The sequence below is a fragment of the Mirounga angustirostris genome, unplaced genomic scaffold (genome assembly GCF_029215605.1).
Source record: "Mirounga angustirostris isolate CCGP_5_RB_7025 unplaced genomic scaffold, mMirAng1.0.hap1 SCAF_14, whole genome shotgun sequence".
In the NCBI taxonomy this organism is placed as follows: Eukaryota; Metazoa; Chordata; class Mammalia; order Carnivora; family Phocidae; genus Mirounga; species Mirounga angustirostris.
This window is the reverse complement of record NW_026991722.1, coordinates 26,613,912-26,630,068: the sequence shown is the minus strand read 5'-3', so window position 1 is coordinate 26,630,068 and position 16,157 is coordinate 26,613,912. Positions and strand designations below refer to the sequence as shown.

The window sequence follows — 16,157 nt, the reverse complement described above, 5'->3', positions numbered from 1 at the left end:
AAAAAATTTTAAATTGCCTGTATTTGCAGATCCCAAAGTATCTATAAAACGACTCTTAGAACCAATATGAGTTCAGCAAGGTTGCAGGAGACAAGAGCAACACACAAATACCAACCATATCCCTATATACTAACAAAGAACATACGGAAACAAGTTAAAAACATAGTACTATTTATAATCACTCCAAAAAAATGAAAATACATGTTTACGAATATAACAAAACACATACACGACTTGTATACTGAAAACTATAAAAAGTTAATAAAAGAAGTCTAAGAAAATTTAAACGAATGGATTCTCCAATGGCTTTTAACACTCAACAAAGAAACTACATCAATTTTCCCTAAACAGACACAGATTTAACACAATTTCAACCCAAATCCCACTAAGATGTTTTTATATTTAAGATTATTCTAAAATTTATATGGAAAGGCAAAGGAACTAGAAGAGCGAAAACAATTTGGAAAAAACAGAAATTAGTCCATTCCATTTCACAACTTGGCTCTGTAATCAAGACTATGTGGTATTAGCAAAGGTAACACATAGATAGGTCTATGGAACAAAACAGAGAACCCAGAAACAGACCTACACAATATGCCAAAATAGTTTTTGACAAAGGTGCAAAAGTAACTCAATGGAGGAAAGGCTGCTGAAGCAAATTATACATCCAACTATGTCTTACATTTTATACAAAAATTAACTCCAAATGGATCACGAACTTAAATGTTAGAATAAAACTATAAAACTTTCAGGAAAAAACACAGAAGAAAATCTTCAGGAACTAAGGCTAGGCAAAGAGTTTACTTAGACTTGACATTCAAAGCAAAAGCCACAAAAGAAAAAAATAAACACTAGACTTGACCAAAATTAAAAACTTGTGCTCTGCGAGACCCTGTTAAAAATACGAAAAAACAATCAACAGGCTTGGCGACAGTATTTGCAAACCACCTATCCAACAAAGGATGAGTATCTAGAATATATCTAGAACTCTCAAACCCCAACAGAAAAAAAAATCCAATTTAAAAAAGGACAAAAGGCAAGAAGAGACATTTCATCAATAAGGATATAGAGATAAAAAATAAGCACATGAAAATATGTTATCATTAGCCACTACGGGAGTGCAAATTAAAACCTCACTGAGGTATCACCAGATACATACCAGAATGACTAAAATGAAAAACAGTGATAACACCAAATGCTGGCGAGGATGCAGAGAAACTGGATCACTCCATACATTGCTGGTAGGGATGTAAAATGGTACAGCCACTCTGGAAAACAGTTTGGCAGGTTCTTAAAAAAACTATATATACAATAACCATACAACCCAGGAATTGCACTCCTGGGTACTTTTATCCCAGAGAAATGAAAACTTATGTTCACAAAAAAACCTATGCAGAAATCTTAAAGCACTTTTATTCGTAACAGCCCAAAACTCTCAAACAACATGGATGTCTTTCAACAGGTAAATGGTTAAACAAATCCAAACCATGAAATACAACTCAGCAACAAAAAGGGATGAGCTATCAACACATAAAACAACATAAATGAATCTCCAGAGAACGACGTTGAGTGAAAAAAGCCAAGCCCAAAAGGTAACATACTGTATGATTCCACTTATATAACATTCTTGTAAAAGATAAAACCATACAAAGGAAAAACAGATGGCTGGGTCCGAGTTATTAAGGGGATGGGAAGGAAGTGGGTGTGGCATTAAAAATGACAATAAGAAGGATCCTTATAGTGATGAAAATGGTCTATTATCTTGATTGTGTCAATATCCTTGTAGTATTGTTGTGATACTGTTCTATAGTTTTGCAAGATATTACCACTGTGAGAAACTTGGTAGAGAGTACATGAAATGTCTGTACTACTTCTCACAACTGTGAGTAAATTGACAATTTTCTTAATAAAAAGCTTAATTTAAAATTACAAAGACCAAGATTACTAGAGCAGATTAATATTTTTAATCCAATAGCATGATATTCACAAGAGAGAAAACTAAAAGAACACAAAAATGTAGGGGGAAGGAGAATTTTAAAAATCGGGCAAAACTAGTTGACCAAAAGAAAATAGTACAGGTATAATTTGAAACAGTAGTGTATAACACAAAGAGCATTCAAAGACATAAAGAGTCAATACAGAGATTAAAAGCTCCAATTCAACAGGAAAATAAAAGCTTAAACTTTCATGTACTAGCAACAATTTAAAATGTATTTTAAAAATTAGTAAAACTACAAAAAAACCTGGGGAAAAAATATTCTTCTAAAAGATTAACATACTTCTGCTCTCTAAAAACATATGGAAAATTTGAACAGAATTAACAAGCCTAACTGCTAGACATATATAAAACTGTGTGCTTATAATTGGAAAATACATTTTCTCTTCCGAGTACAAACAAAAATAAAAACCACAGTCTTAACAGATTTCAAAACCTCACTATCATATGTATCATGCTTCCAAATTACAACACATTTACAAATCAATAACTAAAGAAACTCCCATATGTTTAGAAATAAAAATTTTTAAATAACTCAAATTCACAGTGAAAAACAGAAAAATACGAGTGAAAAATAATGAAAACACTGCACATCAAAACTTGTGTGATGCAGGGAAAACAATGGAGACCTATGTTAAAATGCTGAAAATTAAAAAGCAAGGCATCCAAACTTAAGAAATTAGAGAAAAAATAAAAATAAACCCTCAAAAAAGTATAAAGTAAATAAAGAGCAGAATTAATGAAATGGGGGAAGGGATACATTGAAAAGCATAAAAAAAAAATCAAAATTTGATCTTTGAAAAGTCTTTAAAAAATTGGTAAATTTTTAGTGTTTTTAATACTGATCAAGAGAAAAGGGCATTAAAAGAAGAAAGATAAAACTATAGGTACTACAAAATTAGAGATTAACAACTTAATACCATAAATTCAAGAACATGAATGAAATAAACAACTTCTTATAAATGTATAACCTACCAAAACTGGCTTAAAAATTGAAATATGAACAATCCTATAAGCAAACCAACTGAATCAGTGGTTAAGCAGTGTCCCACAAAGAAAACACCAGTAACAATTTTATTGGGGAATTCTACCAAACACATAAAAGATCATTCTAATCTTACATAAATTCTTCCAGAAAAAGAGTATATTTTTTATAGGTCAATATTACTAATTATTAGAAGCAAAAATCTTAAATTAACTATCTTCAGTTTCAGTCCAATAATGAAAAAAAGAGACAAACCCGGATTGACTTTATGCTTTATGCTTGAAACACACGAATTTCACCCTGTTAACAGGTACAAAAGAAAAACATCATCTTCTCAAAAAATGCAGAGAAGGCTTTTGATAAAATTCAACATCCATTCATGACTTTTTTAAATTAGCAAACTAGTAACAGAAAGGAACATCCTTAACCTGAAAAGATTATCTACAATAAACCTACAGCAAGCATCATACTTAACTGTGAAACTTTGAAAGCATTCCCTTTAAAATCAGGAACAAGATCAGGATGCCCCCATCACCGCTTCTATTCAACATTGTACTGGAGATCCTAGCCAGCACATTAAGACAAGAAAAAGAAAGAAAAAAAAGCATAAGAATTGGAAAGGAGGAAACAGAGAGGTCATTATTCACAGATAGGTCTGTCTACACAAAAAATCCAAAAGAATTCTATAGATAACTTATCACAATTAGGAGTAGAGCAAGGTTATTACACAAAGTCAAAACTGTACTTCTATACACCAGCAAGGTAGAAAGTATAATTATGAAAAGATACCATTTATCATTCGATACAAAAACAAAGTACCTAAAAATACATCTAACATAATATTTGCAATAGCTTAGTTGAAGAAAATTATAAAACTTTATGAAAGACATCGTAAAAGACCTAAGTAAATGGAGATTACAATGTTCATGGTTAAGAAAACTTAGTTCTCTCCAAACTGATTTACAGATTCAATGCATTTCCCATCAAAATCCCAACAGATCATGCATGTTTGTGTCTATTATAACTTAGAAAAATGATTTTTAAATTATGCAAAGGATCAAACAGCCAAGAAGTACCCTGAAGAACTACAAGGCAGAAGGAGTTGGCCTACTTCTTGTCCCTCAATGATTGAGTCGACTGTTTGAGACCAACCTTCCCAATGAAAATTTAAAAACTGAAGGTAATATGAAAAACAACCATTTGAAGACATGAAGCACTATAAAGTCAGCAAGGACCTGAGAGGCCAATGCTGTGGAAAGAAGGGAAGTGTAGAAAATGGAGTCCAACACTTCCATGGAGTCCAACTCCCTGGAAATATCTGCCAATGGGAAAAGGACAGTGGATAGGTTGAGAAGTAAAGATCTTTGAATAGACTTACAGGGCTGGGGAAACGAGAAGATTATTTGCAAAATATAACCTGGAAGACCTGTTATCTGGGATATGTAATGAACTCCTACAAATCAGTATGAAAAAGATAGATGGCAAAAAAATTGGCAAAGCCATGTCACAAAAGATATCCAAATGGCCAATAAACATATTAAAAGGGGCTTAACATCCTTACTCATTAGGAGAATACAAATTAAAACCATTAAACATTCACTAAAATGTTTAAGATTACAAGAGTGGACAAGAAAGAACATGAAGCAACTGGAACTCTTATCATTTTGCTAGTGGAAGAGAATGAACAAATTACAACTACATACCAATGAATCTTGCAAACAAAATTGAGGGAAAAAGTCAGACACAAAAAATATATACATTATACAGCTCCATTTATGTAAGTTTCAAAAAATAGACAAAACTAAGACTACTGTCAAGCCAATACTATCTTTGAGGAGACAGAGATTAGTCACTGGGAGGTAACTCAAGGGGAGTCTCTAGAGTCCTGGTAATGTTCTATTTTCTTCATCTGCATTTGGTTACACTGAAAAAATTTATCCAGATGTATTCTCATGATCCATGTATTTCCTACATGAATACCCTATTATCAATATGTTTGTTTTTGTGAAAGTTGTTACAGAGTTGGAGTACCTAAGACAATGTGATGGTGCTGTTAGCCCAGATTAAAAGATCAGAATCCAGAAAGCACAGACAGATCAAATTGTAGAACTATGACAAATTAGCAAGAAAAAGTTTTTTTAAACCTAGTACAAACATGGACAAGAGAACAGAATCTCAGAAGGGTTAAGAAAATGTTAGTAAGCATAATAAAAGATGCTCACCTCCATTACATATTCAAAGGGAAAATTTAAAAACCAACAAGTGAAATTTTTACTCATTGGCAAAAACTTTCAACTTGATAAAAGTGTCAGCAAGAAAGCTAAGTAATGAAAACTTCTACATTGTTGGAGAAATCCTCTCAACAATACAATCCTCTTTGGAAAATAATGTGGCATCATCCAGTACTGTTGAAGACGCACATATCCTTAAATCCCAGCAATTCTACTCCTAGAATTTCCACAATGAAACATACAAGTATTTACACTAAATGAAATCAATAAAAATCACAAATAGTGTCAAATTAGTGCAGATTAAGTTTATAGAATTTTTCTTTTTTTGCATTTTCAGAACATTTTGTGTTTCAGAAATTTGAATAAGGAATTTGGGGACCTATAATAGGAAAAAAATGGAAACTACACAAATTTCCAACAAGAGAATGGATAAACTGGTATTCATACAATGGAAAATAAAAAACGATAATTAACAACAACAACAAAAAACCCAAATACAGGATCATTCCATTTGTATAAAATTTTTAAATATATGAAAACTTATACATAAATAAAAATATAATTTTATATTTCTACATTCTGTGGATAAAACCAAGAAAGGGCACCCTGCTGACCTAATGAAATGAACGATTTCTTAACTTACATGATGGCTACATACATGTTTATTTACCTATACCTTACCTGTTATAATCTTCTGTACTTATTAAATAACTTAAATATTAAAAACAAATTTGCGTTATCTGGGATATGTAATGAACTCCTACAAATCAGTATGAAAAAGATAGATGGCCCAATATAAAAATGGGCAAAAAAATTACCAAAGCCAAATACACAAACCACTTGTGTACAAACTACGATTATAATAAGAGAATTGTGCCAAGAGATCTTTTTAAAGGAATTTACTTCCTCGGAGAATTCAAGGTTATTTTTCCCCATAAACTGAGAAGTTGCTATTGAAAGAATAAAGCTTCTATAAACTAAAAATATAATCACTGAACTAAATCCTATAAAAGAGTTTATTAAAGACAAAATCAAGGAAATCCTCAGATATATACAAATACATGTCAATCTAGAAGTCCAACTTTCACCCCTCAAGTCTCAAAGAAAACAGAAAGGAGGGAAAGAAATTATCAAAGAAATAAAAGATATTCCCCACACCTGAAGAATTTTAGAACTAAAAAGTTACCCCCCTAAGAATGAAAAAAAGGCTTACAACTAGACACATTTCACAAAATACCAAAGATAAAAAGACCACCACAAAGATTTTAAACAAGGTGACTATAAAAGGATAACCATCACATTTGTAATGGAACTCTATTAGCAACACTAGGTGTTTTAAGTTCCTAGGGCAAAGCTTTCAAAATTCAGTAGGAAAAACTGATTACCAATTTATAATTCTGTATCTAAACTTCCAATCAGGAACAAAGGTAAGTCATTTTCAGACACTGAAGAAATCAGACTGTTTATCACCACATGTCCATGGCTAAAACAACTACTCAAGACTATATTCCAGTAATATCAAAAAAGTAATTTAAAAAAGACATGGGAGTCAAGCAAAAGACCTAATCCAGGAATGCAATGTAATCCCAGGATGACAGCTGCACAGCAGATCTAGAAAGCAAGCTGCCCAAATTAGAATAGGAAGGTTAAGAGCTCCAGAAAACCTATCTTCAAGAAAACTTAAATGGTTACATATGAGAACACATAATATTAAATTTAAAAAATAATTTCCATGAGTTCTCCTCACTCAAGCAGGAAACTTTATTTTATTTCTCCTTTAAAGAGTACAGGTTTAGTAACAGAAGTTCCTCTATAGCTCCAAATGATCTGGTTTCACAGTGACTAAACTAATATTTCTATCAGGATATATACTACAAAGGGCGGTCCAATACTCAATTTCTAGAATCTTCCTATAGAAGCACAGAAAAGTTTAAAAGTGTTAGAAACCATAATATAAATGCTAAAATCTTGACAGCACAATAGAAAATGAAGGCTGGAAGAGTGGAGGTAGGAGAAACAAAGGGAAATGGATGGGTGCTGAATCCTCTCAGAGACTGGGAACTGAAGAGATACTCTCTAAAACTGATAGGTCAAGAGGCAGAAGTTTATTACAAAAAATTAATAACAACTGACCGCAGAATTAGAATTCAGAACAAAAATGAAACTGGTAAAGGAAGGGGCACCTGGGTGGCTCAGTTGGTTGGGCGACTGCCTTCAGCTCAGGTCATGGTCCTGGAGTCCCGGGATTGAGTCCCGCGTCGGGCTCCCTGCTCGGCGGGGAGCCTGCTTCTCCCTCTGACCCTCCCCCCTCTCATGTGCTCTCTGTCTCTCTCATTCTCTCTGTCTCAGGTGGATAAATAAAATCTTAAAAAAAAAAAAAAGAATTCTTAAAAAAAAAAAAAAAGAAACTGGTAGAGGAAGACATAGATGGCCCACAGACACATGAAAAGATGCTCAACATCACTCATCATCAGGAAAATGCAAATCAAAACTACAATTAGGTATCACCTCACACCTCTCAGAATGGCTAAAATCAACAACACAAGAAACAACAGGTGTTGGCAAGTATGTGGCAAAAGGGCACTTGCACTGTCAATGGAAATGCAAACTAGTGCAGCCACTCTGGAAAACAGTATGGAGGTTCCTCAAAAAGTTAAAAATAGAACTAATCTATGATTCATCAATTGTACTAGGTTTTTACCCAAAGAATACAAAAATACTAATTCAAAGGAATATATGCACCCCAGTATTTATAGCAGTATTTATAGCAGCCAAATTACAGAAGCAGCTCAAGTGTCCATCAACAGATGAATGGATAAAGAAGACGTTGTTTGTATGTATGTATATACATAAACACACACACACACACACACACACAGGAATATTACTCAGCCATAAAAAAGAATGAAATCTTGCCATTTGCAATGACAGGGTTGGAGCTAGAGAGTATATGCTAAGCAAAGTAAGAGAAAGACAAATACCATACGATTTCATTCATATGTGGAATTTAAGAAACAAAATAAACGAGCAAAGGGGAAGAAAGAGAAACTGAGGCAAATCAAGAAACAGACTTTTAACTATAGATAACAAACAGATGGTTACCAGAGGAGAGATGGATGGGGGATGGGTGAACTAGGTGATGGGGATTAAGGTGGGCACTCGTGATGAGCACTGCCTGATGTACAGAAGTGCTGAATCACAATACTGTACGCCTGAAACTAGTATTACCCTGTATCTTAACGGGAATTTAAATTAAAACTTTTTTTTAATTTTAAAGATTTTGTTTATTTGACAGAGAGAGACACAGCGAGAGAGGGAACACAAGGAGGGGGAGTGGGAGAGGGAGAAGCAGGCTTCCCGCCGAGCAGGGAGCCCGACCGATGTGGGGCTTGATCCCAGGACCCTGGGATCATGACTTGAGCCGAAGGCAGACGCTTAACGACTGAGCCACCCAGCCACCCCTACATTAAAACTTTAAAAAAATAAATAATAAAAAATAACTGGTACAAATCAAAATGCTAGGAAAAGTGGAAAACATAATGATCTAAACTTCTTATCTACTAAAGTCAAGCAAAAGACTCTGTTCAGAATTGAAAGAAAAATCAAGATACAGAAAAATATGTGGTGTTTTTGAGTTTGGGAATTAGCCTAAAGAAAAAAAACTAAAAACCACCCAAACATGGTTAAAGGCAGTTATATCAGGAGTGGAATCTACTGGGAAAGAAAAGAAGGGCTTTTATTTTTTTCTTCTGAATTTTCCTGAACCACCTCACAAGTATTGCTTTCATTTGGGAAAAACAATAAGGAATGGAAATAATAAAAATTATTATTAAAACCATTTTCCAGGGGCTCCTGGGTTGCTCAGTCAGTTAAACTTCCCACTCCTGATTTCGGCTCAGGTCATGATCTCAGGGTCCTGAGAACAGGCCCCTAATGGGGCTCCACTCTCAGCATAGGGCCTGCGTGGGATTCTCTCTCTCCCTCTGCCTCTGCCCCTCCTCCCACTCATGCTCTTGTGTGAGTGCTCTCTCTCAAACACACGCGCTCTCTCTCAAAATAAAGAAATCTTCAAAAACACTTTCCAGATTAGGGCGCCTGGGTGGCTCAGTCAGTTAAGCGTCTGACTTGATTTTGGCTCAGGTAATGATCTCAGGGTCATGGGATTGAGCCTTGTGTCAGGCTCTGCACTGAGCATGGAGTGTGGAGCCTGCTTGGGATTCTCTCTCTCCCCTTCCCTCTGCCCCCCCCCCCACTTGTGCACACATGCGCACACTCTTTCAATAAATAAAATATTTTTTTAAAAAACATTTTCCAGGGCACCTGGGTGGCTCAGTTGGTTAAGTGACTGCCTTCGGCTCAGGTCATGATCCCGGAGTCCTGGGATCGAGTCCCACATCGGGCTCCCGGCTCAGCGGGGAGCCTGCTTCTCCCTCTGACCCTATCCCCTCTCATGCTGTTTCTCTCTCTCTCTCTCAAATAAATAAATAAATAAAATCGTTAAAAAAAAAATCATTAAAAAAAAAAATAAAAAACATTTTCCAGGTTAAAGAAAAAGTGAAATAATTTGGCCAAGGTCATACAGTCAATAACCATGCATCCCCAAAGCTAATGTCAAAAAAAAAAAAAAAAAAAAAGAGGCAGGAAGGAAAGGAAAGAAAGAAGAAAACAACCTTCTGCAACATAATCAAGAACAGCTTTTATTGACCTATAGGAATAATCAAATGGAGAGCTCTGAATGTCTAGGTTAGGTTTATATTATTCTCTGCAAATTCACAAAAATTCTTATTTGTTTCAAACCGCTTTTCCAAAAAAGTCTAGGGAAAAAAAGCCACATTACCAGGGGTGGGGGTTCAAAGTAAACATTCATAGAGAATAGTTTGGACTATGATACCAACTGATTCCACATATCACTTTTATTTCAACTGTGCAATTTCTTAAATTCAGGTACCTGAATAAAAAGAGACTAGCTATAAGGATAACTCAAGGGAGAATCATCCTTCAACAAATAATGTGGGGAAGTGGATATCCACATGCAAAAGAAGTTCGATCCCTACCTCACACCATAAACAAAAATTAACTCAAAATGGATCAACAACCTAAATGTAAAAACTAGAACTATAAATATAAACCCTTATATGACAACAGACATAAATCTTTATGACACTGGATTAGGCAATGACTTCTTATCAAAATCACAAGCAAGAAAGTAAAAGTTATAAAATTAAACTTTGTCAAAATTAAAAAACTTTTGTGCTTCAAAGCACATTATGGAGAAAGTGAAAAGACAGCCCATAAAAAGGAGTAAACCATATATGTGATAAAGAACTTCAACTTAAAAAAAAAAATTTAAAAATGGGCAAAAGGTTTGAATAGACATTTTTCCAAAGAAAACACACAAATGGCCAATAAGCACATGCAAAGATGCTCAACATCATTAGTCACCAGGGAAATACAAATCAAAACCACAATGAAATACCACTTTACACCCATGTGGGTGAGGATATGGAGAAATTAGGATTCTTATAACTACTAGTAGGAATGTAAAATGATGTAGCAGTTTGGGGAAAGTTTGGCAGTTCCTCAAACACTTAAACATAGAGCTACCATGTGTACCCAGCAATGCCACCCCTAGATAACTACCCAAAATAACTGAAAACATGTATCCACACACAACTTATACACAGATGAATGTTCATACTAGTCAAAGAGCGCAAACAACCCAAATATACATAAACTCATGAATAAACAAAATGTGGTATACTCCATACAATGGAGTATTATTCAGCCATAAAAAGGAATGAAGCACTGCTATATGCTACAACACGAACCTTGAAAAGGTTATGTTAAATGAGAGGAGCCAGACACAAAAGGCCATGTGTATGATTCTATTTCTATGAAACGTCTAAAACAGACAAATCCACAGACAGAAAGCGGATTACTGGAAGCTGAGGGCTGGATGAAAGAAGGAGGAGTGACGGCTAATGAGTACTGGGTTTCTTTTGGGGTGATGAAAATGTTCTGGAATTAGATGGTGGATGCTTGCACAACTTTGTGAATAGACCAAAACCACTTTAAAAGGCTGAGTTTTATGGCATGTAAATTATATCTCAATAAAAAAATTATTTAAAAAAATAAAGTAGCTAGGATCCAATCCAGAAAAACAAAGGCAGGGGCGCCTGGGTGGCTCAGTCGTTAAACATCTGCCTTCAGCTCAGGTTGTGATCCCAGAGTCCTGGGATCGAGCCCTGCATCGGGCTCCTTGCTCAGCAGGAAGCCTGCTTATCCTTCTCCCACTCCCCCTGCTTGTGTTCCCTCTCTCGCTGTCTCTCTGTCAAATAAATATCTTTAAAAAAAAAAAAAAAAGGCAAAATGCTGAGAAAAAGAGAAACATCTGTATAATGGTGTATTTAGAAAAGTGTCAGCTTTATCAGAAAAGATATTCATGGAGGGAGGCCACAGACCTAAGGAGCAAACAAATGCAAAAGTATCTACTATAGCTAAGAATACATTGGTTTACTATAAAAAATTATCTATTTAAGTTAAATATTGAGTTTTGAATGTGCTTTCATAGACATGATCTCAAGTGAAGTTGTGTCCTGAAATTTTAGTTGTGTCCAACTCATGACTTTGAATCACATGGTAGATTCAGTTGCATCTATCATATCTATTAATCTATTTCCTTGCCCAATAGTTGGGGAGTATAAAGGATGAGGAACTCTAACCTCAAATATGCCATTAACTTTCTATTCTCCCTCTATAGCCTAACAGCACCTGAAGCTACCAGAATGGCAAGTTCTGCTAGGTGTAAAGAACCAAACACTCAAGCCTTCTAGGCAGAAAATCTTCTGTTACAGAATTACTTAAGACTCAGCATAAAAGATCTTCTGCATTTGGTTTGCCAGTATCTATTAAGAAAGTTATGATCACTCACTCTTTCACTAGCCCAAATATGCACTAAGACTGCACACACACTCCCGTTCTCTGACGCACATGGAGATAATAAACTCAATGCACAAAAGGAAGAGGATAAGGAATAGAGGAGAGAGGGAGAGAGAACCTTTAAAGGAAAAAAAAAGAATGTTACTGCAATAGATCCCCCTCCATCTCCACACTTGAGTGGTGAGAAGTAAGGAGAGTGGATTAACCAGGTTAAATAATAGCAGGAACCTTTTTAAGAACTGCCAAAAGACTGCACCAGTAGCCCACAGTATACAATTATGCAACTGGAGGAGAAAGACAAGGGCAAAAAAGCCACTCTGGGGGGTGCCTGGGTAGCTCAGTAGATTAAACGTACCACTCTTAATTTTGGCCCAGGTCATGATCTCAGGGTTGTGAGACTGAGCCCCATGTTGAGCTCTGCACTCATCAGGGAGTCTGCTTGAGATTCTCTCTCCCTCTGCTCCTCCACCCCTCCCCGCCCCTGCACCCCCCCACACCCCCACTCAAATGCAAGCTCACTCTCTAAAATAATCTTAAAAAAAAAAAAAAAAAAAAAAAAAAGCCACTCTGGTTGAAGAAGAAATGAGGGACTTCAGAACCCAGACTATTCTGCCTCTGCTCTATCCCTGCGCTTAGCTCTGCTAGAGACTTTCATAAGGAGAAAGGAGGGTGGCAGTGACAGAGGTCGAAGCCATCAGATCTTAAGAGCTTGTCCCAGGTTAATTCACAACTAGTTAATTTGCAAACTAGGTTAATTCAGAAACTTCTACCAACATAAATGCTATAAACAAGCAACCAATGAATTGAATAATTTCTTCTCTAGCACCTTGAAAGCTTCGAATACGTGATGTGTTATAATCATCCTTGACGGGCACCTGGGAGGCTCATTTGGTTAAGCGACTGCCTTCGGCTCAGGTCATGATCCCAGAGTCCTGGGATCGAGACCCACATTGGGCTCCCAGCTCAGCGGGGAGCCTGCTTCTCCCCTGACCCTCACCCCTCTCATGCGGTTTCTCTCTCTCTCTCTCAAATAAATAAATAAAATCTTAAAAAAAAAAATCATCCTTGACTACTCAGCCCACAATTTCCATTTACAAAGAACTTGCTCCTTCCTTTCCTCCAATCCATCAAGATAATCTCATGAGTCAGGTTTGTGTGCTAGGACTCTAAACTGGCCATAGATGATTAGAAAAGAAGTGGACCTTCACCTAAGCTCAGCCAGTCAGATCCTCTCTCTCAGAAGAACTAGAAGAAAGGTGTGCTGGTATTCTATTAAAATGAAAGCAGCAAAGTGTAGGGCTGCCATATTCTGCTATGACTGGACAAGACCTCTGGTATTGGCTTACACAGCAGTCTCAAAAACTAAAATCATCTGGCGGCCTCTTAAGGTTCCACGGAAGTTGCCTCATCAAATAACACCCACCCCCACCCTAAGCTTACAAAGCAAAGGCACAGGAGTCACCAAAGCACAGTGAGGATGACCTTTCCCAGAATTCCTGACCTCCAGTACAGGAGATGGCATCACCAGCCAGAAGTGACCTGCTCCGGTTATACATGCCCCTAGGGAGTATCCCTGAATGATAATGGATAAAGATAATGGAAATCCTCTCAGCAGCAGTATGGACAGCCATATATGTGACATCCAGGTCGGCTATTTCCTCTACTGCCAAGTTAGCCAACAAACTAATGCTGGCCATTTCTTCTGGTCCTTTAATTTACTTGATGATCTCTCTGACCCTCACAGTATATATTCTGAAGCAGAGACCATTTAGAATGCCCTACATGTTTCTTCCTCTTTTTCTCCTTTCTAATTAGATTTTCAGTCAGCTGTCCTGTTTCCCCTCCAGTATTATGTGTCACATAAGAAGGGCACGGGCTATTTATCATCGTTTAGTTCACAGATTGCAGGCTGATGGCTAGCAGCACCACGTGGACCTGAAGGAAACTACACAGAGCAGGATAGCTCAGACTCTGAAAAGCATGGACTCTAAAGCTGGACATGTGAGGTTAAAAATCCCAGGTCTTCCAGCTCAAACTGTGTCCGGTTACTCAAGCTGTCTCAATTTCTTCTGACAATTTCTCCTAACAATTCTATTACAATTGTTGTGAGAATCAAACAGGTATGTGAAGTGCCTAGACCAGAGCCAGGTATGTAATAACCACTTATATTATAATGGATATCTATCATCATCATCATCACTGTTTGAAATGGGGGCAGGGCACGGAGACTGTTCATCTTTAAATGTAGAAGATGCTGCTGAGCAACTAAGGTGAAGACTGAGGTGGATAACTGTTCCAGCATCTACCTGCACACCCTTCCTCTCCTCTGAAAACTCTTCCCAGTCATTCTCTGTTGGGCACCTTATGTGAACTATGCAGGAGGGGCCATCTTCCATCAAGTGTAGGGAGAAGCAAAGACAGCTGATTTACAGAAAGAGATAATGAAGCTGACCCACAAAACAAATTGTAGAGGGCAAGGTGAAAGAGGAGGAAGAAGAGGGAAAGGGGGAAAGGGGGTGGGGAGAGAGAAAGGGGGGGAGTGGAAAAGGGGTTGGGGACAGGTAGACCCAAAGAGAAAAAAGCATCTTTGGTTTCCAACCACTTTGCAGTTCCTAGTTCCACTGGAACTTCAGCACTGACTGCCCTGTCTGCCCTATATTGGTAAATAAATCCTCCCTTTTTATTAAGCTTTGACCAACAACGTTTATAAAAGTCTAATGCAAGTCTTGGAAAAATTTCCATCAACAAAAAACCTTAAAAGAGGATAAATTGTATACAGACGTTACTATGCAAAAATTAAGAGGATATTGTAGGTAAAAAAAACTTTTAACTTCAACCTTCAGTCTCCTCAACCAATCCCTAAACCTAATGCATTCATTTTTACAGCTGAGGCTCAGGCCTGGTTGTTTCAAAGCTCCACAGGTGTTAAAAACTCTACGCTCAGAGATATTAAAACTCCTACACTTACCAATATGAATACCCTTTACGTACTATCATGGTTCTCTGTATAAACTAATATAAGGCGTAAAATGCACTAATGTACTATTGTTTTTGAATCAACAGAAGGGAAAATGGCAGGTATTATGCAAACTGTAACACACTCTCCCTTTAGATCGGAATCACCAATACGTTCTTCTGCTTATGTCCACCTTACCAGCCAGGTGAGCAGCCAACATCCTTCCCGACTCCGTCCCTCGCGGAAAAAAACAATAAACACACAAAACTGAATCTTTTACCGGTTCCTCTTCGTTCTCATTCCAAAAAGTAACCTTAACATCATACCTCTGTTATGCAAAAGGAATGCCGTTAATTTCAAGTTCACATTCACCTACACTTTGACTTTTTTTTTTTTTTTAAATCAGGGTTTCCGTCCCTAGGTATTCCATTTCTGTCGCCAGTAATTCAGCGATCCATAAAAAATAAAGGCTGCTCGTTTACCACAGGTTAGTTTCAGTTGAGGACTCTGAAGGTTATCAGCCCAGGGAAAAGTATCTTTTCCGTTCCACCCCCAGCACACCCATTTTCAAACCTCTACAGTACAAAGATATCAACAATAAAGTTTTGACCTTGTTCTAAGGCTAGAAAGAGAAATGTTTTCCCTCAAGAGCAAAACGAGTTTACAAACCTCATGACAACACGGCCTTTGCGAGTGTCTTACCATGGCACTAAGAAAATATCAAGGTTTAAGGTCGATTATTAAAGGCAGTGCTCCCAAAAGACCACGCTTCTCTCCAAGAGGAAGCACTGGTGGGAGGAAGGGGCCTTTCTCGTGACAGATCTTACTAAACGGTAGCATCAGCCCTAAGAAGAGGATTCCTAAATGCAACTTCACGTTTCACAAAATAGTCTCCCACCAAGTGAGTAACGTGTAGACTTCTGAATCGCCACACACACGTACATCCCATGAAGGTGGAAAAGCAAATCCCGCTTCCCACCTCAGCCCTTACACGAGAAAGTCGGGTCCCCATGAGCCCCTCCCGACGGCGGCCCCCGCCCCACGCCAGGT

At 37.0% G+C, this 16,157-nt stretch overlaps 1 protein-coding gene across 15 annotated transcripts in view; it reads right to left on the bottom strand.

Moving 5' to 3' along the window:
• PIAS2 (protein inhibitor of activated STAT 2) overlaps positions 1 to 16,157 on the bottom strand; it is a 130,191-nt gene that overhangs the window by 113,561 nt on the left and 473 nt on the right. Inside the window, exons 2-4 of one of the 15 annotated variants that reach the window (XM_054510309.2) lie at positions 3,457 to 3,545; positions 3,237 to 3,281; positions 1,160 to 1,268 (exon numbers count right to left, since the gene is read on the bottom strand). The exons of 11 other annotated variants lie outside the window; for them this stretch is intronic. The gene's annotated coding sequence lies outside the window, so the exon portion shown is untranslated. Of the gene's footprint in view, positions 1 to 1,159; positions 1,269 to 3,236; positions 3,546 to 16,157 lie in introns of all 15 variants that reach the window. 3 more of the 15 variants (XM_064577644.1, XM_054510308.2, XM_064577646.1) reach the window with 3 other exon arrangements.